General features: G+C 48.8%; 1 protein-coding gene across 4 annotated transcripts in view; it reads left to right on the top strand.

The window, feature by feature from the left end:
- Positions 1–25968, top strand: part of LOC146865549 (baculoviral IAP repeat-containing protein 1-like) — an 851823-nt gene that overhangs the window by 466670 nt on the left and 359185 nt on the right. The window lies entirely within an intron of this gene.

Raw genomic sequence — 25968 nt, forward strand, 5'->3', positions numbered from 1 at the left:
TCACTCGTTCAAAAACGAGAATAGACGGACAGATAATGGTAGCTGTCATTGCTTCACGCAAAGACAATAAGGCACTGCTGAAAGGTTTTCCACTCAAGTACTGCTACAAGTTAGATGCAAATAACGTTCCATTTGCTCAGATTCCTCGAGTGGGGGATAGAGTAATACCACACATGGATCGCAGATTAGTCTTAATATTACCTGCATAGAGGGTCTGGGTTCTGCACACGCAGGAGTTACAGCAACAGTTTCTTTACTGAAACAATGCTATTGGTGGCCAGGGTTAATGAAGCAGACCAAAGATTATGTCTTAAAGTGCGACATCTGTCAACAGATGAAGGGCTCCACCATAACACGTCCAGCGCAGACACCATTCTTAATATCAGACAGACCACTTGCGTGTATATATTTGGACCACTGCGGCCCCTTACAATCTGATTGGGCTTACAAGTACATCATGGTTACAGTGGATTCTTGCTCGAGATTCCTATGGGTATGGCCTCAGCGCTCCTCTGGAGCTCAAACTGTTTTCAAAGATTTGCCAGTCTTTATAGGGATATGCGCATTTGGCACATTACATTCTGACCGTGGCCCCGCATTTAGCTCTCGGGCTTACAAGGAGGCCATGGGAAGTCTGGGTGTAGCATTGCGGTATTCCTCTCTGTACCATCCCGAGGGAAATTTGGTTGTGGAGAGGAAAAACCGGGACTTGAAGCAATCTTTAACAGCAAGGGTAATAGGCCTGGGTGGCAGTTGGGTCAATTATTTTTATGGGGTACAGCGGGTCTTGAACAACATGCCAAGAAGTTCTCTAGGGGTAGTCACTCCTTATGAGGTCCTGTTTGGGATGAGAATGTGGATACCTGATCTAGAATGTGAAGGCACAGTGGCGGATGAAAAACCTTTTGACATCAATAAACGTTTGGCTGTCTTACAGGATCTGAATGAATCCAGAGCACTGCAAAGCAATGTGTAGGTAAAGAGGACCGCCACTGGGGAAGTCAAATCAGTCACGGCAAGACCTGTCTGGATTCCTAAAGTTGGGGATCTGGTCGGAGAAAAGATAGTGGACAAAAAAGAATTTGGGCCATCAAAAGCCTGTACCTGTCCTGGCCGTCGAAGGAACAAGAACTGTACTTCTGCCGCCCCTTGCTGTAAAAAAGGAGAAAAGATTTGTCTTCATTGACCTAATCAAACCACACTATGTGGCCGATACTGAAATGAAGGCCTAGTGGCCTCCTGGGTAGATGACGTCCTCCCCTGGCTACCATACAGGAAGTTTAGACAAAAAGACTCATCACGTTCAAAGAGCTGCCCATACGGAATGATGGACTAAGCAACAATGCCATGGAACTCGTTCCCCTTGAACAAGAAACACAAAATCAAAATGAAAGACAAATTTCAATTCGCACTAACACTGATGTCTACAATAAACATGCCTTAACAAGAGCCCTCTACAAGTTCAACAACACATGCTGGGCTACCCAAAATAGATCGAACTGCATCTATCTGGTTATTTCATTGACTTTGATACCTTTTCTTTGGATCCAAGTGAACCTGAATCAACGCCAGCCCCAATATCTCTTAAACAACATATCAAAGATTTCTACATTTTTCTTAAAAAGACTTACCTGATTTGACCTTGGATACAACTTTGGATAATCACTGGGATACTTTGCTTTCTCTTCTGGTTAGGCTTACTAACTGTCTTCTGCTTACTTGTCAATGGCAATTACCTACGTCAAAGCTCTACAGCTTCAAAAGTGAACCTGCTCCTGAAACCTCATGTTCCATCACATCGTGAACACAGAGACTTCTCATCAGTGAACATTACAGCAGTTCCTATACCTGATTGTATAGTATGGGACAAGGTTGATTAAGGTATATACGGACCGACAGAACTTTTAAAAATACCACATTTATTAAAAATGTCTTTAATTGATATTATTACCTCTGGTACTTTTTCCGATGATTGGGATTTTGAAACTGTAAATAATAGGTTGCCTGACGCATTTTAGAGCAATGAAATGTTAAGACACATCAGACTTTGACACAATGTATTGTTATCAACATTATTGTCATCATTTTCTACACAAATCCAGTACCCCTAGAAATGTTTTCACATATCACCAATGGGAACATTGCCTAACACCGCCGAAAAGTAGTTCGAAAACTTTTGCACAAAAGATTTCATATTTTTTAGGGTTTCATATTTCAGACCCAACCTCACGTTACTATAAGGTTGCACCTACACCTGCACAGAAAAATATGTTTACTAACACCAAACAGATTTACTCTGCTTCCTTTATTACCCAACTGTCTGAACAGGGTTTCGACTTATGGAAGGACACTATAGACCTGAAATCAGTCTGGGGTTCTAGAGACTGGCAAGTCCAGGGAACAGAAGCGCTATTTAGAGCATGCCTCTAGCAGCAGATGATATTTCTAAATGAGACTGTGCAACAGACTTCCTGCCTTGGAATAGCCAAGAACAAGGATTTAAATACACCTCAAATTCCTACACCATCCAAGGCCGAGGGTAATTATACATCACTGAAAGGGCCTACATTAGATGACATTTTACAATACAATAGATCAGACCTCAATTGGAAGTGATGGTTTGTTTGGCCCACAGACACTAATAAATGTCAGGAAAGATTCAGAGGTACCACCGATGGGCACATTATCCATAGGCCAGGTCCACGCTATGTACAAAGAGAACATCTGGGGGTGGTGACATCATACAGTGTTGGGAAGTTATGCCTCAATTGGCTAAGAACCTCAACCCTAACACAAGTGAAACAACACTTATCATTACTCACTGAGGATGTGGACCTACGGGAATTTTTACTAGGTCCCAGAAAGCCACGTCAAAAACATTTCCATTATGCTGTCTATAATGAAATCTGGAAAATCTCCCAACAAGAAGCAGCGGAGAGACTCAAATTTATTTATTTAAGTGATCGGTCTTTTAAAAAGAAAAACCATTACACCAATGACATTTAAGTAGTACTACTGCATACTTATACAAACACGTAAAATTCTTAGTAAAATTTTTACACGGTTGGTCTATAACATACTTCTATACATCAATTATTTAAAATTTCGTTTAAAATGTAGATTTAAGAGTTCTTGTCTTTATAGCAGTCTAATGCGATCTACACGGAGTTTCAGTCAATTTCCTTTAAATACATATTTAAAAGTTTCATCCCCCTACATACTAGAGGGATTGAGGCCCCGTCAATCCAGGTGATTACGGCTTCTCTACATGTCCGTATGTTCATACTGTTCAGTAGTGCTTTTATTAGTGACTTCCGTTCTTTTAGTAACTTCGGGCATACACAAAAAATATGTTGAATCGATTCGTATTTGTAACCACAAAGTCTACATTCTCGGTTGTCACTTTCATCCTTCCATGCTGTGATAAAATCTTTTGTTTCCCACATGCCAAGACGCAGCCTCAAAAATTGATGTTTTAGTGTAGGCGAGAAATAGGCTGATAAATATTCCTGTGGCTTCCTTTTTCCATATGAACTAATAACCGTCCAGGCGTGCCGTCTTAGCAGTAAGGTATTCTCATCCGTAGAAGGAGACAAGAGTTTTATGGTGGCATTAATTAATTTGTTAAAAGCCTTTTTCCCTATGCTGAGATTCCAGATGTCTTGCGCAGACAGATCCTCTATCACCCGATAGTAGCTACCCCAGGATCCATGCATCCCTTTTTCTGTTTGTCTGCCTATTTCTTTCCAGCATAGTTGGTGTCTGGACCCGCTTTCAGAGGCACGTAACCTCCAACATAATTTGATGAAGGCGCCTTTGCTCCGAAATTCCTGATCTTGTAAGCTAAACTCTAGCCGCACCTGGGCAGGCGGTGCACATTGTTGGATATGAAAAACTTTTTTATAGACTTTTGTTTGTATTTTGTTCAAAGCAGGGATGTCACAGCCTTTCATTATTTCAGTGCCATAGGTTACTGTTGGCAATAACTGTGCCTGCATGACAGTTAATAGGTTACCGTATGATGGACAGCTTCATTTCTTTTTTAGAACATTAAAACCATATATCAAGTTTTGAGATTTTGACCTCATTGAGGTGAGCTGTGATTTATAGCTCAATTTGTGACCGCTTCAACTTTTTTACCCTCTATCTGCCATGTGAATCTCTTGTATTTGGCATCCACCAACCGCACAACTTTTGTTTTTAGTAAATTCAGTTCTAGCCCTTGTGCTGACAAATATTTGGCTAAGGCGTTCGTTCCTCGTTGTAAGCGATTGGGGTTTGGCTTAATAGTACTAGGTCGTCAGCGTACTGAAGGCACCTGATTTCCTCATTGGCTATCGATGGGGGATGACTATTGGTTTCCAGGAGAGCGTCTTCAAGATCAGATATATCCAGATTAAAAAGAATTTTAGCTAACACGCACCCCTGTTTCAAACCATTTTGGGTGTATATTTTCTTTGTTATCCACTGGCCATCCCCTAACTTTACCCGACTCCATGTACACGAATATAGTTCTCTGATGGCATTTAATAAATTTGTTGGGATGCCCCAGCTGTCCAGTTTTTCCCATAAGCGTTTACGGGGCACACTGTCGAAAGCTTGCTTAAGGTCCACAAAACAGGCAAATAAGCGAGTTTTTAAATGTGGCTTTTTCGGCTAACAATGTTAGTGCCATTAGGTTTGTTAGTGTGCCTGCTCTAGCCCGAAACCCTGTTTGGGATCTTGGGATGAGGTTGTGATTGTCTGACCATTTTTTCAATTGGGTTAACAAGCAGCTTGCATATAACTTTGCTTCGACATCAATTAAAGCAATCAATCTATAGTTTATCGGCTTTGTTGAGTTTCCCCCTTTGAAGATTGGCTGAATGATGCTTCCCCTCCATGATTCTGGGATTCTATTTGCAATGAACAACTCGTTGAATAATGGAGTAAAGTAATGGGCCCAATATGAGACGTCTCCCCTAAAAAGGGCATTGGGGATTCCATTGGGACCTGGCGCACCTTCTGATTTTAATTTCTTTATAATTTTTGTTAATTCGCTTACTTCCGTTAATTCATCCGAGTTTTTGTGTTGTAGGGCGATATGTTTGTTATTCAAGTTGATGACCCCCGGGGGAATTTCCGTTTTTCTTTCCTTGCTCCACCTGCAATCATTTTTTACTGTTTGACTGACAGATGTTGATTTGGGCTTTGGTTCTTTATACATATTCATTATATGTGCTACCCATGTATCCTCGTTTATCCCTGCGTTTTTGTGTCTATTTTTCCCAAGTGTCAGCAAATTAATCTGATACCAGAAGTGTTTTCCGTTCCGTTGTTTACTTGCCAGAAGAAGTTTATTCCATATTGCAACTTGGGTGCCAATTACGATCCGGCAAAAAAAATCCCTGTGCGACTCGTATCCGGTCTTTTTACCGTACGAATCGTACAAGTCCCGTACAAACTGGCAATCACGATTCGCATGGTAAAAAGTCCATACGAACCGCATTGGGAATCATTCCCCACACGTCCTCGGGTCGGAAAATGTGTCCGACACGTCCTCGGACGATTTACCGTACAAACGTGAAAAGTCAAGTCTGACCGAGGAATCGCGATCCCACCCGTGCGTCCGAACTCACAACCGTATGGTAAAAACACCGTCCGCACCAAACTCCCATTGCAACCATGGAGATATGTGCCCGCATACGCGCCAAACACACCCCCCAGCATCCATACGTTCGAGTCGTACTCCCCGTCAATGTTCACCCCCCCTGCATGTACACCCGTGTACGTGTCGAACCCCCACCCGTGTATGTACACCCCAGTACGTTCGAGTCCTACCCCCACCCCTGTACGTGTCGTACCACCGTGTACCCACACCCCAGTACGTTTGCGTCCTACCTCCACCCCTGTACGTGTCGAACCCCCACCCGTGTATGTACACCCCAGTACGTTCGAGTCGTACCCACACCCCTGTACGTGTCGTACCACCGTGTACCCACACCCCAGTACGTTCGAGTCCTACCCCCACCCCTGTACGTGTCGAACCCCCACCCGTGTATGTACACCCCAGTACGTTCGAGTCGTACCCACACCCCTGTACGTGTCGTACCACCGTGCACCCACACCCCAGTACGTTCGCGTCCTACCCCCACCCCTGTACGTGTCGAACCCCCACCCGTGGATGTACACCCCAGTACGTTCGAGTCCTACCCACACCCCTGTACGTGTCGTACCACCGTGTACCCACACCCCAGTACGTTCGCGTCCTACCCCCACCCCTGTACGTGTCGAACCCCCACCCGTGTATGTACACCCCAGTACGTTCGAGTCGTACCCACACCCCTGTACGTGTCGTACCACCGTGTACCCACACCCCAGTACGTTCGAGTCCTACCCCTACCCCCACCCCTGTACGTGTCGAACCCCCACCCGTGTATGTACACCCCAGTACGTTCGAGTCGTACCCACACCCCTGTACGTGTCGTACCACCGTGTACCCACACCCCAGTACGTTCGCGTCCCACCCCCACCCCTGTAGGTGTCGAACCCCCACCCATGTATGTACACCCCAGTACGTTAGAGTCGCACCCCCAACACAACCTCCTAAGTACGGAGCGCACCCCAGGCCCCAACATCACAACCGCATGTACGAGTCGTACCAAGCCACACACAAGGCCAGCACCGTACAACCAAATGGCTCATGTACACACCGTACACACGCTCAAAACGCACGTACACAACCAGGAAAAACCAAAACAACACAAGAATACACTATTCGAATGGCACAAAGCCACTAAACATGGCCAACAAACACTGAAAAAACACATACACTGACCTGCAACTGCCAAAAACAAACAGAGGCCCAATACACCACCACTCCTTATAACACACCCACCCAAACTTCAAACACAGCCACACCCACCAATGGACCAATAAAAAGGGCCCACACACACAAACCATGAGCCTTTGCAACAGACTCATTGCTGCTAGACACCACAGACAACTACCAGCACCTTACTACAAGCTTCACCACACCTTACACTTGCACATCTCCACACAACCACCTTCACAAACACACCCTCATCACATTCACACACACACACACCTGCACAACCACACCCACACACCCACAACCATCCACACACCCCCCCACCATCCACACCCCCCCCACCATCCACACCCCTCACCATGCCCACTACCAAGAATCCAAACTTCAGTAACCGAGAGTTGGAGGTTCTTGTTGATGAAATCCTCAGAGTCGAGCCACAGCTCTTTGGAACATTGGTCAGAAACACCAGCATGGTAGCAAAAACAGCCATGTGGCAGACCATCATTGATGCTGTGAATGCTGTTGGGGACACCAGAAGGACCAGGCAGGAATGCCAGAACAGGTGGTACGATCTGCGGAGGAGGGTCAGAGCCAAGAGGCAGGAGGAACACGACCAGGCCAACGCCACCGGAGGAGGGCCCTCCCGCAGACCCGTACAGTACCAGCCCTGGGAGGAGAGGGTGATGGCCATACTGCCGGTGGAGGCAGTCGAAGGATTAGAAGGACTCCGAGACCCGGGTGAGTACACAAACAACGCACCTCACATGGGGGGAACGGCATCCACAACCAAAATCACTAACAGGCACGCAACCACCCCAAGCCATCGCATGACTCAACCACACTCCATGAACACGCACATGCCACTGCTGCCACCATGCCCCATGCACCCAGCTGGACAATGTCAAGTCACAGGCCACAGAAGACACCAACACATGACACGGTAACCCGGATGGCGGGAGGCTGGGCACCAAAAATCACATAGTGCAACTCAGAAGCAGACAACAATGCCCACTGCCCATATGGCCTAGGTCACAGCCAGACAAACAGTGTGTCCCAACACAGGAATGACTTGCCAGCAAATGGCGGACGCCTTGCATCAACACATGGGGGTGAAGGCACTGTTTCGCACATGACAGCAGCTAATGAACAGCCAACATTGTGAAAGAGTGGCAGCACACACCACCACAGCAGCAGCGCACACACAGACACTACACCCAATGGGTGCCTGGAGATCAGAAACAAACTCACTTCAACAAGCCAAGGCCCATTCAAAGATCTGCTAACAGTGTGTGCCCAGGAAGCTGGCCTGAGGTGACAGAGGGTGACACACAGAGGGAGGGAGAGGGGGACAGAGAGGGAGGGAGAGGGGGACAGAGAGGGAGGGAGAGGGGGACAGAGAGGGAGGGAGAGGGGGACAGAGAGGGAGGGAGACACAGGGACACGGACAGAGGGAGGAGGCTGACACACGGAGGGAGGGAGAGGGGGACAGAGAGGGAGGGAGAGGGGGACAGAGAGGGAGGGAGACACAGGAAGACAGACAGAGGGAGGAGGGTGACACACGGAGGGAGGGAGAGGGGGACAGAGAGGGAGCGAGACACAGGGAGAGCAAATCAGCCGTGTGGCGTGTGCGAATGTCTGCTCGTCAGCAGGTAGACTGCGTGCATGTAGACAAGGGTGGCCAGTCCCAGAACCCCCCCTCTTCCCCATGGCAAAACACAGGGCTATGTCACAACCTGTTCATGAGCACAACGACAGCTACCTGGATCATATAAGTGTGTGGATCCACTCCATGTGCACATGTACAGTGCTACACGGAAGGCGCCAATGCATGGCTCGCCACACCTGCCCACTCCACTGCTGACTGCAGTCACACTTGACGCAGCAAGTAAGACTGTGCCACACATAGTTAAAGGGGCCAAAGTGGTTCCCAAGGGACACACCCATGCACAAGTGCACTGTGAGTGGAATGCAAGACAGATCCCAATTCCAAGAGGAAATGTCCCAACTTTGAAACAGATGAAACATGGATGTTGCATGGACCAAAATTAACATTGTCTCTCTCACACACAGGTCAACGTCGTGGTTCACCCCCCAACACTGGGGGGGAAGACTCACAGGACCCGGATCTGCGGGAGCCCGATCCCACCGGCAGCGACCACTCTCACCACTCTGTGGACGACCCCGACCGACCTGGCACCTCTGGTGTCCAACCACCTGCAGCACCTGCATCAGGTACAACTGTGCCAACCACCACCCCCACTCCTGCCACATCCCAGGAGACACCCAGGATCCCTGCCCCAACACCACAATGCAGCCAGGCTGGCCAGGAGGGACACGGTGTCCCGGGCACCCAGGAGGAGGCAGGCGACAACGCCAATGCCACCCCTCAGGGGTCCCGGAGACCCGATGTACCCACAAGTGCAGGCCAGGTGCAAGTGGGCAGGGGTGGTGGGAGTGGAGGACGGCGGAGGCGCGAGCCTGAGCAGTTGGCTGGGGAACCGGTATTTTCCCATGTCCGTGACATCCTGGACACATACCGGCAGGACACCACGGGCCTGGCCCAGGTTGTGTCCATCCTCGAGGGGATCAAGACCCAGCAGGCCCAGCAACATGCGGAGCTACATGCCTGTCTACTGCAACACCAACGGAGGATGGAGGACGGACAGGCTGAGCTCGTGACGGCGTACACGGGAATTCACGATACACTCCGTCGGATGGCCGACAACATGGGCAACCCTCCCTGTGCCAGAAGGCGGAGAACATCACCACCCACAGGGAGGGATCAGGAGGAGGAGGAAACATCCGATGGAGCATCCCAGACATCGTCACGGCCTGCTGGTGAGGGTCCGCGCAGGAGGCCGGGTCGTCCACGGAAAGGACCGTGTGGGTCGGCGCTACATCACCATCTCCCAGGACACCTGGCCTGGCACCTGGGCCACTGGACCAACAGCATCACAGCATCAAGAGACATTCTCTGCCACATGGCCCTGCAGGTCACTGGCTGATCAATGTTGACAAAGACTGTGGCATGGACTATGAGGATTTCCAATGGCAAGGACACCAACTCCCCTACTGAACTTTGGATTCCAAACTCCCGGAAAGCCCCTCACTTTGTCCCCCCCCCCCCCCCATAATAAATCACATTATGAAGAGTAGATGCCTGCTGGTTGCATAATTACCTAACATGTGTCTTGTAAAGTCTAAACATGCCTGAGTCATCTATTGTCTTCAACCATCCACACCCTGGGGCCTGAGTCTGGCACAGGACACATGGGTCACAGTGTATTAGGCAAGACAGACATGGAGCACCATACACACCCGTGATGGGCCCAACCAGCTGAGGGGGTGGCCGAACAACCGTGCTGACAGACACATTGAGTACAGCAACAGTCATGCGCAGAGGTCAGGGATCCAGTCCAGTGTCCTGGGGGGCACCCAGGTATGTGTAGACAGGTGGCAGAACCATGTCCTGCAAGCTTGAGTCCGGTGGATGCAGAGAATGGGGTCATGGACAACGTTGGATGCATGGGGATGGCACATGTCACAATACCCACACAGTCATGGACATCATGCCCAATACACAGTCTCAGCACACACACACAGCTTGCATCTTGCTACTCGACACATTGACACATAGCCACAATCAGGGAATACCATGCCAGACATGCTGGATGCACCGTGGCAACACACCAGCATTGACTGAGAAGAGGCACCTTGGAGGCATAGGGACACCTTTATTATTCATGTTTTCGGGAGTGCAGAGGCTACTTGAAGTACACATGAACACATCATGTGGAGTAACATGTGGGTCCAACACTGGAACCCCCCTTCTGCAGCACAAATGTGTGCTCGCCATGGAACTGGCACACAAGCCTCGGATAACAGCTCAACACCCACAGCTGCTCACGGAGAGACTGCCATACACCATTGATCCGCTGATGTGGAAGTCCCACACCATGTCAAGCCAATGCTAACCGTATGTGTCCGAGGGCAGTGTCACACACATTGATGCCATCATCACAATCCCCTATCCCATCACTGATGACTGTCTACCAGGCAGACCATCTATTCAGGTGTACACAGCTGCATGTCTTGTCCCATGCTGATGCCACATGGCTGCAGAGGAACCAAACATCGACAGGGCCAGTGTGCATACATCGTGAACACCTGCCACACGCAATACACCCCTGATGCATCCCTTACCCTATGGAGACTTCCAAACGTGTCCGTGCCTGTAACGCTGAGTCAGCCCACGATGTCGTGTCCAGGAGGAATAGCAGTGCCACAACAATGCAAGCAGCAGACGGCATGCGCAAGTACCTGGGGAAGAGAGATACACAAGAAGTCAGCCACAAAAAGCACAGCCACTTGCATGTGCATTGACTCGACACATGTATGGATGACAACATGCTAGGTCACAATTATGACTGGGGAAATACAACCATCACGGCCACCATCACTCCAGTGACACACCCACACACACACCTCTGACTCACGTGCCATACATGCAGGTGGACACACACATCACAACACATGGCACACGGGGACCAATGCGTGCACACTCAGACACTGGTACTCACCACTAAGCAAAGAAGTCGCGTATGAGCCGAGTCCGGATGTCCTCTTGCGGCTCCACATCCTCCACATCACTAGCCACATTGCCAAGCCCTTCGTCCTCCACGGGTGGATGGTCCTCGTCATGTTGATTCAGGATGAGTGGCACAGCTCTTTCAACTGCCATGTTGTGCAGCATGCAGCAGACCATGAAGATCTTGCAGACCTTCGCCGGGGCATATGGGAGTGCGCCGCCAGTCTTGTGGAGGCACCTGAATCGGCTCTTCAGCAGGCCAAACGTCCTCTCGATCACTCGCCTTGTCCGGCCATGGGCGGTGTTGTAGCGGAGCTGGGCCGGCGTGATGGGGTTGCGGAGAGGTGTGAGCAGCCAAGGCATGTTGGGATAGCCAGCGTCCCCTACATGGGAAGCACATGGACATCGTTAGAAGTGGTGAAGCGGTCGTGCTGGTAGGTTATGCAAAATACAGGACAGACAGACTGTACCCACCAACAACACATGCCCGTTCGTTGCGCAGCTGCATCATCATTTCAGGCATCCTGCTACGCCTCATGATGTAGGCATCGTGTGCTGATCCTGGAAAACGAGCACAGACATGTGAAATCACCATGTTGGACAGACACACCACAAGGGCATTAATGGAGTGGTAGTGCTTTCGATTGCGGTACGCCACCTCCCGTGCGTGTGGTGGTACCAAAGCTACATGTGTTCCATCTATGGACCCAATGACATGGGGCATCCCTCCCAGGGCATAGAATCCACGCTTGACCTCAGTCATCTGTTCAGGGGTTGGGAACTTGATGAAGTCATCCAGGTGAATCAACATGGCCTCTATGAAATCATGCAGCACATGGCAGAACATTCTCTGGGACATGCCACCAACATGAGCTATGGTATTTTGAAAGGTACCCGTGGCAAGAAAATGTAGGGCAGCCATTACCTTCAGCTGGGGTGTCAGTGCCGTAGGATACCTGTGCTGCGGTTGCAGGTGTGGTGTCAGTCTCGCCGTCAACTCCACAATCAACGGTTGGGTGAAGCGGTAGAGCCGGATGCTGTCATTCTCCTGCATGGCAGCCAAGTCCGGAATAGGTCGGGCAAGAGGCGGCGCTCTGCAGTAATTAGGAAATGACAAGGAAGAGTGAGGGCACTACGACAACAAATCATATGTACTGAGCACATGTTAATCTGTCAATACACATATGCTACATAGGGAGTCAGGTATGTGCTACATGCCCAGGACACGTATGGCTGCCAGGTGACCCTCCTACCAAGACCCAGCTACACACGGAGATTGAGAACCTCCCCATGCCACGCCATGGGAATAGCTGTGTCCCAGTGCAAGTGAACAGCCAGACGCAAGACAGGAGTGACATACGCCCACACATCAGCAGCAGTAGGATGCCGATTGCAGAGACTGGTAGCGGAACACTGGATCCACAGGTCATATGACATTCCACTAGGACAGCCCACACACCTTGCCATGAAGGTGCACATGTCATGACTCACCACACATTCCTTGTGAGGATGCTGACATGTCCTTGTTACGCTACTCCGTGTCCCATGCATACATGTGCACCTCACTTCCGATACCACATGTGGCATGGTGTGCGGAACAGTGTGCAATGATAATCTACACACAGACACATGTTGGTTGCTGCAACGGCTGCAGCTTTTGAGGGTGCTCCAACATCAACCTGATGGGAAGCCCCCACACATACATGACATAGTCACATTGTGCACCGTGGGTAGTGACAAGGCAGGTGTGATAAACCCTGTACCGGGCATCAGGGGACACTTCCGTGTGTTGGTGTCCGTGCCATGCCAGTGACGCTAACCCCAAGTGTGCAGTACGACATGCACACATGTCAAAGGAGTCAAGGCCATGCCTGACACACATTGCACCATCACACGGTACATCTGTACACATCTCATCATACATCTGGTGCCTTCTCCACTCAGGAGTCATGTGCCACATCACAGGCCGTCACACCTGTGCCCCACACATGTAGTAATGCACAGATGATGCCTTGATGTCAATTAATGGACAAGTGTGTCCATCCATGGACAAGTATGTCCGCCCTATCCCTACCTGAGTGCCGCCTGTCACCACTGTGATGTGTGAAAACCGCTGTACTGCTGCGAAGAGGGCCTGTGTATGTTCCCATATCACTATGGGAGTGCTGCCGTATGTGTACCCATCGTGATGCCGAGCGTACAGGCGTGTGTACGGCCCGTACCACTACGCATACGCGAAGCCACCCATAGTGATAGGGCCGTACACACGCCTGTACGCTCCCCATCACTATGGGTGTCCTCGCGTATGCGTACTCGTCGTGGTACGGGCCGTACACACGCCTGTACGCTCACTATCACTATGGGTGGCCTCGCGTATGCGTACTCGTAGTGATGGTGAGCGTACAGGCGTGTGTACGGCCCGTACCATGACGAGTACGAATACGCGAGGACACCCATAATGATAGTGAACGTAGGCACGCGTGTAGGGGCCGTTGCAATGCATTTGGGGTGCCCTTGGGCCCCGAAATGCACCGTACCTGTGTGTGACGCTGAAAATTACATAGGGGACAAGTATTAAGGCCTACATGCATGCTGGTTGTCATGGAGACCAAGTTCAAATTTCGAAATTGTTCTGGAAGGTGCACAGCAGAAGTCAGTTGGAATTCTTCTACTTTGTTGCAATGTGTTTGTGGGGCTGACATCATGCAGGAGAATGAAACCGATAGAGAACCCACAGACTGCTAGGTTTGAAGGGATTGGAGGAAACATAGGATGCAAATGTGAGTGACCAATCACTCTGTACCCCTGTGCATGAGATGGGCCAGCAAGGCAGATATAAGGCAGCCAGGTCCCATGAGGGAGCACTTGCCTGCACATCTCTGTATTCCATGACCCAGCTGCTGCTACTGATTCCCTGGAACCATGTCAAGGGCTGTGGAGAGGTCACAGCCATTCACCCTGGAGGAGAACATGGCTTTGGTGGATGTGATCCTCCCACAGTACCCCATGCTGTATGGGCGACCAGGTTATCAGGTGAGTGCAGTGTCCACTGGCACAGACTGTGCCCCTTTTTCGTGACTGTGACTTCTGGCATTGTCTCCAGGTGTGACCCACATGCTATGTACTGTAGGGGGGTCCCAGGGGTGGGAATGCCTGATGTCTCCCAGCAGTGCCCTGAGACAGGAGGGGTGGGGGCCTATCACTCCCAGCAGTGCCCTGAGACAGGAGGGGTGGGGGCCTATCAGTCCCAGCAGTGCCCTGAGACAGGAGGGGTGGGTGTGATGCACAGTGTGAGCCTGGATAATTGATTGTGTAGTTGCCCTCATTCCACCTGTGTCCTTTCAATGGCACGTACTGCTTTTGGCCTTCCCCCAGAGGATCATGTCCCTATGACAAAGGTGCAATGCGTTGGATGCATACTAGGCCTTGTTGTAAACAGTGAATGTGTTCTAATCTGTGTCCCTGTGACATGTGCCAGGTGTATTGATGTAGTGTCACTTGTCCATCAACACAGGTAGACGCCTCTGCCAAGGAGAAGATATGGCTGGACGCCGTCAGTGCCGTGAGGAGTGCGGATGGTCGGAAGTGGCGCCTGCCCCAGGTGAGGAAACGCTGGCAGGATATCCGGTGCTGGACGCGGAGGATCGCACGGCTCCTGCTGGGGGACTCACCTGAGAGCCACAAGAACCGCGGGCGCCGCCGTCTCTCCCACATCCAGAAATGTGTGCTGGCGGTGGTCTTTCCTGACTTGGACAGGCATCTACGGGAGATGCAGCAGCCGGAAAGGGGTAGGTACATGTGTGTGTTTGTTGTGTTTCACCAGCATTTGTATGTGCACTGTTCCATGGATACACTTCCAGGGTTTATGGTGCTGTGCAGATCATGTTCCCCTCAGTATTGCAGTGTTCTCCTGCCTCCCTTCCCCTCCTTGCAATGTGTTCCCTGGTCTGTGTGTAGTCGCTCCATCACAAGGTCATGTAGCCTGACACCTTCTCCAAGTGTACAATGCCTGCAGCATCATGTGTGGGGGTGGTGTGTAACAGGTTGTGTGACCTTGCCTGTGCCCTGTCCAGTTCTGGACTTGTGGGTTCCATGTCAGTTGGCACTAATGCTGTGTCCAGGCATGGGAGTTAATCTCTCGAGTGGCAGGCCTTCCAGCAGGCATATCCCATGTGGTGGCCTGTGACATGATGTGCATGATTGTGCGTTAGGCCTAGTGCAGGGATGTTAGCGTGTGTCGCAGTCATTCCCATTCAGGAGCATGGAGTTGTGTGCCCACTACTGTCCCCAGGGGCATCTTTTCCTAGGTCTCATGTGTGTAAGCCGAGAATGTCGACAATCGCTGTGTCTACAGCATAGGTTGTGCTCTGTGCCATTGTCCCCTGCAAACATGTATATTGACGTGAGATGTATTACAAGTGTCCACTGTACAGCCTGACCTGATTTTCCTATTACATACTCACGGTGGCCATTGCCTTTGTGTCTTGTTGCAATCATCTGATGCTGCCCATTTGTACATGATAATTTGCACTGCCGCACCTTGGGTAGTTTGTGTGCAATATAGAAGTTTAGCATCCCATGTGTATTTCACCCAGACTAAGAGATGTACGTGCTTCCTGTGTCTCCATTGATTTGTCTCATGTAGGGGGTGGGTGGTGCGGGCATGTCCGACATGTCAAGACCTGATAACTCCTTGCTAGGACTGCCCAGTGTGTGATGTTTGCCTGGACATACACTCAAGGTGCAGTGTGCCAGTCAGGGTGGCCATGTTCTCAGTATTACCTATGCTGCATGTGCCTCTAGTTCCTGGATTTTGTCCCTGCTCATCCCAATTTCCTGCCACGCTGTGTGGTGCAGATGCAGTGCTGGATTGTCCCCAGGGCCATGCTCCTCAGTCAAAATTCCATATCATCTCATTTGCTCTTGTGTGATGCTCTCCATGGATTTTCAATGGCATGGTGGGTCAAAAAACTGTGTCTTGCATGCCCTACATATGTACCTTGTGATGTAGATATAACTCTTCCTTTGTTTCAGGCTATGCACTGTTACCTACGTAGATTTGACTCATGTGACTTATGTATACAGGTGTATGATAACTTCCTGTCTCTTCACCCTGTCCACAGCATCGTCGGGGGACACGGAGGGAGACATGGACATAGACGGCGCGGAGGGACCGAGCACCAGTGCCAGCGGTGACATCAGTGCTGGCATTTCGAGTGGGACAGAGGCGGTGGAGAGTGACCCCGGGGACCTGTCGACTGGCACAACAGACTATGAAGCTGACGGGTCCGAGGGTGATCACTCCGAGTGGGCGGTGGCTGCACCACCATCTGACAGCAGCCCTACATCTGGCACCGCCCCCTCCATTGGCATCAGCCGCCTCCCACGTGCTCGTGTCCCTTCCCAGCGTGCCCGGTCCCCACATGTCTCCTTCCTGCCAGGCACCGCACCCCCTGCCCCTGTCTCCACTGCTGCCGCCAATGCTGAGTCTGTGGACATCCAGCGGCAGTTGCAGATTGGTCAGACTGCGATCCTTATTGTCCTCCATGGCCACAGCCAGGTCCTCAACAACATGGAGGCATACTTGGAGGGCATTCATTCATCGCAGGCTGACCAACGCAACTTGCTGAGGTCCATAGACTCCACACTGACTGCAGCAGTGGGTCTCCAGCAGCGCTACGTCCCACCCCCTACCCCTGCTCCTTCCACACTTCCCACTCCCATGCCTGTCCCACATACACCCAAACGTAAGCATGCACCCACCACAACAGACACAGGCACCACACCAGCAGGGAAGGTCCACCGCACACCTCCTGACACGCACACACAGGGTGCAGTAGGCACACCCACTGTGTCGGGGGGCAAACGTGTGACACGCAGCCAGAGTGGGAGTCCGCATTCCACCCAATCCACTCCCTCCAAATCCCCTCCCCTCAGCTCTCCTGGCCACATCTCCCCCAAAGACTCCTTCATGGCCGCTCTGTCCCTGAGCCCCACAGTGACGCCACCACGCAAGCGGTCAAGGAAGTCCTCGGTCAGGGTGGTTGAGTCCCCCCCTGTCCACACCCTCCCCCAGTGGCGCTTCGACCCATCCCTCTGACCCCCCCCCTTCCTTGGGGCCTGTGGTTCCTTCGGGTGCAGGGGAGTCCCTGGAGGACCTTGCTAAGGTGTGCAGCGAGATCCTGGCCTCCGCCTTTGGCCCTGCCCCACCCCCTGTGGTGGAGTCCTCCATCCCTGCACCCACGACGCCTACCCTTCACCCTCCTGTCCCTGCGGTGCCTGTTTCTTCCCCCCCACATGATGCCCTCACCCCTGTGGAAGACGATGGATTGTAACTGTGCAGGCAAGCTAGGGGACACGCATCCCACTGTGTCCCCCATCCAGCTGGGACTCCTGGACTGCCCTATGGCCTTTGTTAAAATTGGACTTACGTTATACTACTTTTTTTCTCATGCTGAATAAAGCTATTTATTTTTGGCCTTGGAATACTCCTGCATTGCTGGCATTGCTGTTGGTGGGGCTGCTACATGGTTGTGGGTGTTGGTCATGTGTTGGGTGTGTGGGAAATGTAGTAGTGTGCTGCTCATAGGGGGGACCCTGGGATCAGTGTGCCTCACACGGTGTTAGCTACCTTTCTCCATTCATGTAAGCAGTTGCTGCATGTTGCAATTGTCCCAAGGTGTTTTCCTTCCTCTGTGTACCCTGACTTCTTCCCTGCAGGGTGCTCCCAATATTTACTGCAGAGCTGTGAGTACATTAACTGTGTGTGTGACGGACTCCTTCACCTTGGCACATGCATGCTGAGCCATTCTCCAGCTGCATCATTCGTGGCATCCTTGGTAGTCATTGTACTTGTGTATGTGGACTATTGACATGACTTCATGTGTAAATGTTTTGTTTTTGGCCCTATGCATGCGTATACTTCCATCCTCGCACACATGTGGTACATGTACTGCAGGGTCTTTGTGCACCTGACTGACATTTGTGGGCATGGTATCTGTGACTACTCCACCCTTTGCGTTCCATGGGCACTGCTGGGAGTGATGGGCCCCCACCCCTCCTGTCTTAGGGCACTGCTGGGTGGACTCTGCACACACCCCTCCTGTCTCAGGGCACTGCTGGGAGTGATAGGCCCCCACCCCTCCTGTCTTGGGGTACTGCTGGGAGGACTCTGCACCCACCCCTCCTGTCTCAGGGCACTGCTGGGAGTGATAGGCACCCACCCCTCCTGTCTCAGGGCACTGCTGGGAGTGGTAGGCACCCATCCCTCCTGTGTCAGGGCACTGCTGGGAGTGGTAGGCACCCATCCCTCCTGTGTCAGGGCACTGCTGGGAGGACTCTGCACACACCCCTCCTGTGTCAGGGCACTGCTGGGAGGACTCTGCACACACCCCTCCTGTTTCAGGGCACTGCTGGGAGTGATAGGCACCCACCCCTCCTGTCTTAGGGCACTGCTGGGAGGACTCTGCACCCACCCCTCCTGTCTCAGGGCACTGCTGGGAGTGATAGGCACCCACCCCTCCTGTCTCAGGGCACTGCTGGGAGTGATAGGCCCCCACCCCTCCTGTCTCAGGGCACTGCTGGGAGTGATAGGCACCCATCCCTCCTGTGTCTGGGCACTGCTGGGAGGACTCTGCACCCACCCCTCCTGTCTCAGGGCACTGCTGGGAGTGATAGGCACCCACCCCTCCTGTGTCTGGGCACTGCTGGGAGGACTCTGCACCCACCCCTCCTGTCTCAGGGCACTGCTGGGAGGACTCTGCACCCACCTCTCAGATTTCACAATATGTACGCTCATGACATACACGGAAGTGGATGCGCTCCATGCATTCGAGGTGAGGGTACGTGTCTTACTTACACTGTTGGGGTGGGGGTACGCTCCATACGTACGCGGGTGGGTACGGGTCGTACTTACACTGTTGGGGTGGGGGTACGCTCCATACGTACGCGGGTGGGTACGGGTCGTACTTACACTGTTGGGGTGGGGGTACGCTCCATACGTACGCGGGTGGGTACGGGTCGTACTTACACTGTTGGGGTGGGGGTACGCTCCATACGTACGCGGGTGGGTACGGGTCGTACTTACACTGTTGGGGTGGGGGTACGCTCCATACGTACGCGGGTGGGTACGGGTCGTACTTACACTGTTGGGGTGGGGGTACGCTCCATACGTACGCGGGTGGGTACGGGTCGTACTTACACTGTTGGGGTGGGGGTGCGCTCCATACGTACGCGGGTGGGGGGTACGAGTCGTACTTACACTGTTGTGGTGGGGGTACGCTCCATACGTACGCGGGTGGGTACGGGTCGTACTTACACTGTTGGGGTGGGGGTACGCTCCATACGTACGTGGGTGGGTACGGGTCGTACTTACGCTGTTGGGGTGGGGGTACGCTCCATGCATACGGGGTGGGGGTAGGGTCCGTACATATCCGTCCCCACGCTGTGTGATGCTTGTGCGGGCCGTACCCAGGCCTTTGCCACGTGGGTACGAGCCGTCCCGCCATTGTTGGGGTGACGTGGGTGTGGGCGTGGTTCGACTCGTACCCACGCTCTTCAGGCGTGGGTACGGGACGTACCTGTCTGGTTGTGTTGCCTGTTCGCGTCGTGACGGACTTCCGTTGTGGCGGTCGCTGGCTTATCTGGACACGCCCCCACCCCCTCGTAGTGACCAGGGCATGGGAGTCAGGTATGTCCAGGGCATGTGTGCTGTGTGACTTTGGTGGGGGGTTTGTGGCCTGCCCTGGTACTGCCACCCCCACCCCACCCCACTTTCCCCCCTCCCTTAGTTGTTCTGACCTTCTGCGGCGTCTGCGTCCGAACCTGTAGAGGAGGTCGATTGCTATGAGGGCCGGGATGACTCGTAGGTTCGGGTCCATGTCTGTCCGTCGCGTACTGGTCCTCCTTGTTCGCGTCGTCCTGTCGCGTACTGGTCCTCCTTGTTCGCGTCGTCCTGTGTGTCCGTCGCGTACTGGTGGTCCTTGTTCGTGTCGTCCTGATTTCCCGGCAGTTTTTGGCAGCCGGAAAATAATCACCGTGCGGGATGACGTCGGTGCGAATCGTAATTCCTGGTTCGTGAATGGCAGGCTGCGAGCGTCCCGACGTCAGGTCGGCGCTTTCCCGGATCGCATTTGTATGTTTATTTTGTTCGGTCGGGGTTTTTTACGATTCGTACGGAAATGGTGTTCCCGTGCGAATCGTAATTCCATGTTGGTAGATTTTGACGACCGGGTACGCGTCGGACGGAGAATATGCTCCGTCCGACGGTTCGTACCCGGTTTTTACAGGATCGTGATCGGCGCCTAGATGTTGGGTTTTGGCTATTCGACAGTTTTTCTTATATTGCTTTCTTGCTTTATTGAGCTCACTTCTGTCGGGTTTTTCCCCCATTTTTAGCTGGTTTGAGACAGCTCTTATTTTGCGCACTAATAGGCTTTTCTGTTTTTGTAATTCATGGCTGAACCAGGGATGGTGACTGCTTGTCCAAATGTGCTTCCTGTGACACTTAGAGGGATGTTTCCTCTTATTGACTGCGAAGCTTTCCATTAGTGCTCCCACTAGATTTTCCCAAGCGCTTGATCTCTCGCCCTTCCCTGCTTGCATTGTCTCTGAAATTCTGGATTCCTCTAGGCTTCTTTTACTCGTGCCCGCTTTGTGATATACTTCTGCCATTACCTTTTCGATCCCCATTCCTCGCCAATTCTATCTTTTTAAGTTGTAGGCGTGTGGCATTGAGAGTAAATTTTTAGTTGCTGTCAGCCTAACTGTAAATTGCTCCAATTGCAAAGATTGTGGCATGTGGTCGCTCTCTATGCGTGGTACGATTTGGAATTTTTGCGTCTGTCATGCTACAGTTTCACTCACTATGGTATGGTCAATGGTTGAACTTTTGGTCCCGCTTAAAAAGGTCATTGAGGCTGGAGAATCCTCTTTTGTGTTTCCATTGAGGTGAATCAATCCCAGTGATTCAAATTGTCGTCTAAAGTTGATACCCTTTTTGTTCTGGTTTCCTGGGGGATTACATAAATTGATGTTAAAGTCACCTGAGATGATAAACTGTGCCTGACAATACAGCATTTGTAATGTGTTTATTATTTTAAACAGCATATTCATATGCTCATCTTTTGTCTCCTCACTTGGATGAATGTAGACATTTAATAGTATTAGTATTATTGGAAACCCCTCGTTCATATGCTGTTCCAGCTTGGATACGAGAACCCAATGTGTCCCTATAAGGAGTTTTTCTAATGACCAGTCTAATTTGATTGAAAAATACGAGGAAAAACCGCCCTTTGGGTGTCCAAATTTTGCCAATTTTATTGCTGGTTCATGGTGCCCAATAAAACCTGTAATGTTGTAAGGAGCTGTGCTCCAAGTTTCTTGGGCTAAAATGATGTCATACGCTTGCAGGAATTCCAAAGCACCAGGGTTTCCTATCAGATTTTCTAGGCCGTGAGTGTTCCACGAGCAGATATTAGAGAATTTTTGAACTTCACGCTCGTCAGGATTGCGAATTAACTCGGTGTTTCGGTAACCCCCTCCTATTTTCTTTAGTCAGCTGTTTGGTCGTATTTAATTCGTCTATACGTCTTCCGAGTGGAGCAGTTATTAAGTGCCTTGTAATTATTAGATTCTCAAAAGTTGTCTGATTTGTTGCTGCACCTATGGCACCTCTCAGTAGGGATCCCTCACTTTCTATTTTGGGGATAAGAGGACCAGGGTAGCGTGGGGCCTCTATCCTTTGTAATTCAATGCCCCAAGCCTGAAACTGTTGCTGATGGGTCATTCTATGCTGTGCAATTTCCGGTGAAGACCAAGTTGATACTGTTGCCTCTCTCTTTGTCATAGATGGATGCGGTTTAAAGTCGATCAATAACAAATTGGAAGAATTGATGTATGCTATTTCCCGCACTTCCTTTACCAGTTTTATGATTGTACCTCTGGTTAGGGTATCAAAGTTTCCTCTTGAGGTGTAATTTGGTAGTAACACAATTTTATTTGAATCATTGACACTTGTCTATTTTGTGCTTGGTACCTGCATCTTGGGAGTGACCCCTCCTTTCGCCCCATGGGGACATCTATTTCTGGCTTCCTCTTTAGTTATTTTCCGAATCCCGGGTCTCATTTGGACATATCCCTCTGAGTTAGTATGACCTTCCTTTCGGCTAATGGAGGTTTCCAAAAACTTGTGAGCCATGAGGGTTTGCCTGTTGGGTGATTTCTCTTGTTCTCCTGCAGCTAGCATCAATCCGCTTTTGGTATCACTTTTGGACAGTAAACTGGTTGTTCTTTCGTTTCCTATGGGATTGGTTCCCTGTGTGCTTATTAGTGAGGTTTTAGATTCTGGATCTGTTTTTATTTCGATTTTTGAAGGTGGTGACCTGACATTCTTGTGTTGCATAAATAATGGCCATTTTTTGTTTTTTTGGGCTGCTTTCTCTTTATTTCATGCTTTTCTTAGCCTCTTTTTTTCTTTTTTTGAGAGTTTGGGCTTAACCTCCACTATTTCTGTTTTTTTCCCGTCCTTATTTCTTTTTGTTATAGGGTTAATGTCTTTTCCCTTAAAGTTGCTTTCACTTGTTTCTGTTAAGACTGTTACTTCCAGACTGGACGTTTTGGTTAGTTGCGTGTTTTTTAGATCTTTTTGTAGCACTCCTGTTGTTTCCCTGGGCAAATCCTCCACTGCCCAGTCTTTTTCTCTTTTTGTTGGCCTGGTGGCTTGGGCTCGCACTTCCATCAGTATATTCATCAGGATTGTCGTTAATATTTCCAAATTTCCAGATGTTGTTGGGCATTTGCAGTTGACTTGCTGCGTATAGTTATGCTGTTGAGCTCTCGTAATCAAGGAGTTGAGTGTCTGTAGCTTCTTATCGATACCTACTATGTATGTTGCCATTATGTTTAATAGATCCACTTGGAGGTCGTGTTTGTCCGCTTGATGGGAAATTGCTGTTGAAAAGAATGTCCCACATACTGGGAGGTGTTTGATTTTCTATGTTTGTTATGTGAGTGTGTTTAGTTGGAGAGAGATGGTTACTTGGTTCTGGGGCTTGATCCCCTAGATGATGTGAAATATCTATGGCCCTTGACTTTTCTGTTGTTAATAAGGACAAGCTTGATGGTGGCCCTTTACCTAGGGTTGAAGGGCTTTCTGCCTTACAAACGTCTATCCCTGCTGCATTGAATGACGGAGTTGACACATCTTCTTCTTTAACTGATGAGGTCCGTTGAATGTTACAATTTTGTATCCTCTTTTTATATGAGGGAGATGCTATTATTGACAGTTCCGGTGATTTGTGGACAAGCACTTTTCCTTAGGCAGGTGAATTTATTGATTCTTGTTGCTGGAATTGACTAACTCTCTCTTCCTGCTCATCCCAGTTGTTGAGACCGAAGGAAAGAAGAGTTTCACTAAAGATTTGGTTGTGAATTACTGCTTCTGTTATGTTCCTTACTGCGTTTGTTGCTATGTGCATGCTGACTGCGCGCTTCTGAATTGAGACGTTTGCGAATCCTTCTTGGCTTTGTCCATCCTTTCTAGCTACTGCTTCACTTGCTATTTGTAGTTCTAATTTGCTTCCCTGTTCGGACCGCTCTTTTGTTAAGGGTGCATCTTCTATTTCGTTTTCCTGATCGGACTGCTGTTTTGTTAAAGATGCACCTTTGGACTCCTTTTCCATCTGCGGCACCGTACTTTTTAAGCTTCCCTTGTTTGTTAACCCTTTGGCAGTTAGGAAGTCGGTTATCTTATAGCCCTCTTCCCTTTTGTTATGGGCCAACCTTGTTCTCTTTATCACGGAAACTTTTCTAGGAGATTTCTTCTCATTTGTGACATTCAGGGCTGAATCCTGTTGTTGCTCCTGACAGATGGAGTCTTTCCTGAACCTCTTTGGATGTCTTTGTTTCCCAAGTTCGTTGTGACCTTGATCAAGGTCCTGGTCCTGATCCCGGTCCCGGTCTTGGGCCTGAGCCTGAGCCTGGGCGGCTCTGCTTCTTCCTGAGCGCATCTCTGATGCCCTTACTGATGGCCCTTGCTGCGCCTTTTTCTCCTTCTTACAGATACTTTATCTTTTTTCTTTTTAGTAGGTTGTAGTAGGTTGTATAATCCCCTTACTTTTTCATTTGCTCTTTTGTTCTTCTGCTTTTTTACCTTTCGGTCATATGTTAAGGCTTTCAGCAGATAATCTTTAGGCTCTACTACGTCGTCCTGTGTAGCTGTGGACAGTCTGCCAAGAATGTAGTAAGGAGTAGGGAACACAGGCGTAAACACAGATACAGAGCTGCACGGAACCCCTGACCACCAGATGGAACGGTCTGGCAGTGTTGCAATGACTATGACTATGGAGGTGTTTAGCCAAAATATCGAGTTTTAAATTTCGACCTACAATAATATCGTGTTTTTAATATCGTTGGTACAGAATATCGAAGTCTAGAATATCGACGGACAGAATATCGATCCCAAGGTAAGTAATATTGAAGTTAATAATATCGAAGTAATTAATATCGATGTAAGTAATATCGTAAGCAAAAATTTTGATGTCAATTATATCGATATTTATTTAGTTTAATGTAATTTAATATGTATTTTATTTGTATGTTAAAGATTATTGTAATGTATTTTAATACATTTAAAAATAAATGTTTAGAGATTAATAATTATTTTAAATTTAATTTAGCGTTTTAGTATCAGAGCGGGTTGTGGGTTTATAGGGGAATAGGGTGGGAAGTAATTTAACTATAATTAATGAATTAATATGTATTGTTTAATTGGTATTTATGATTAATTAATTGGTAATTAATTAATAATTGGTAATTAATTGATTAATTAATTGTTAATTAATTATTAATTGTAAAATTATTTTATTAATTGGTTAATTATATACATTATAAATTGTTTATTATTAATATTTATTTATTGTTATTGTTAATTAATTAATTGTTAATTAGTAATTAATTGGTGATTTAATTTTATTAAGTGATTAAATGATAATTACATTAATTATGTGAATTTTTATGTGTAGTGGGTTGTGGGTTTATAGGGGAATAGGGTGGGAAGTAATTTAATTATAATTAATGAATTAATCTGTATTGTTTAATTGGTATTTATGATTAATTAATTGGTAATTAATTAATAATTGGTAATTAATTATATTAATGGATACATTAATTGTTAATTAATTATTAATTGTAAAATTATTTTATTATTTGGTTAATTATATACATTATAATTAGTGTATTAATAATATTTATTTATTGTTATAGTTAATTAATTAATTGTTAATTAGTAATTAATTGGTGATTTAATTTTATTAAGTGATTAATTGATAATTAAATTAATTATGTGAATTCTTATGTGTAGTGGGTTGTGGGTTTATAGGGGAATAGGGTGGGATGTAATTAAAATAAAATAAATAATGATATTTTTTATTTATTTGTAATTATTATTAATTAATTGTTATTAGTTAGTTAAATATAGTAAATATAAATAATTTATTAATGTATTTTATTTGTTGTTATTGATAATTAATGTATTGTTAATTAATAATTAATAGGTGAATATTTGTAATTT

The sequence above is a fragment of the Triturus cristatus genome, chromosome 2_1 (genome assembly GCF_964204655.1).
Source record: "Triturus cristatus chromosome 2_1, aTriCri1.1, whole genome shotgun sequence".
NCBI classification, from domain to species: domain Eukaryota; kingdom Metazoa; phylum Chordata; class Amphibia; order Caudata; family Salamandridae; genus Triturus; species Triturus cristatus.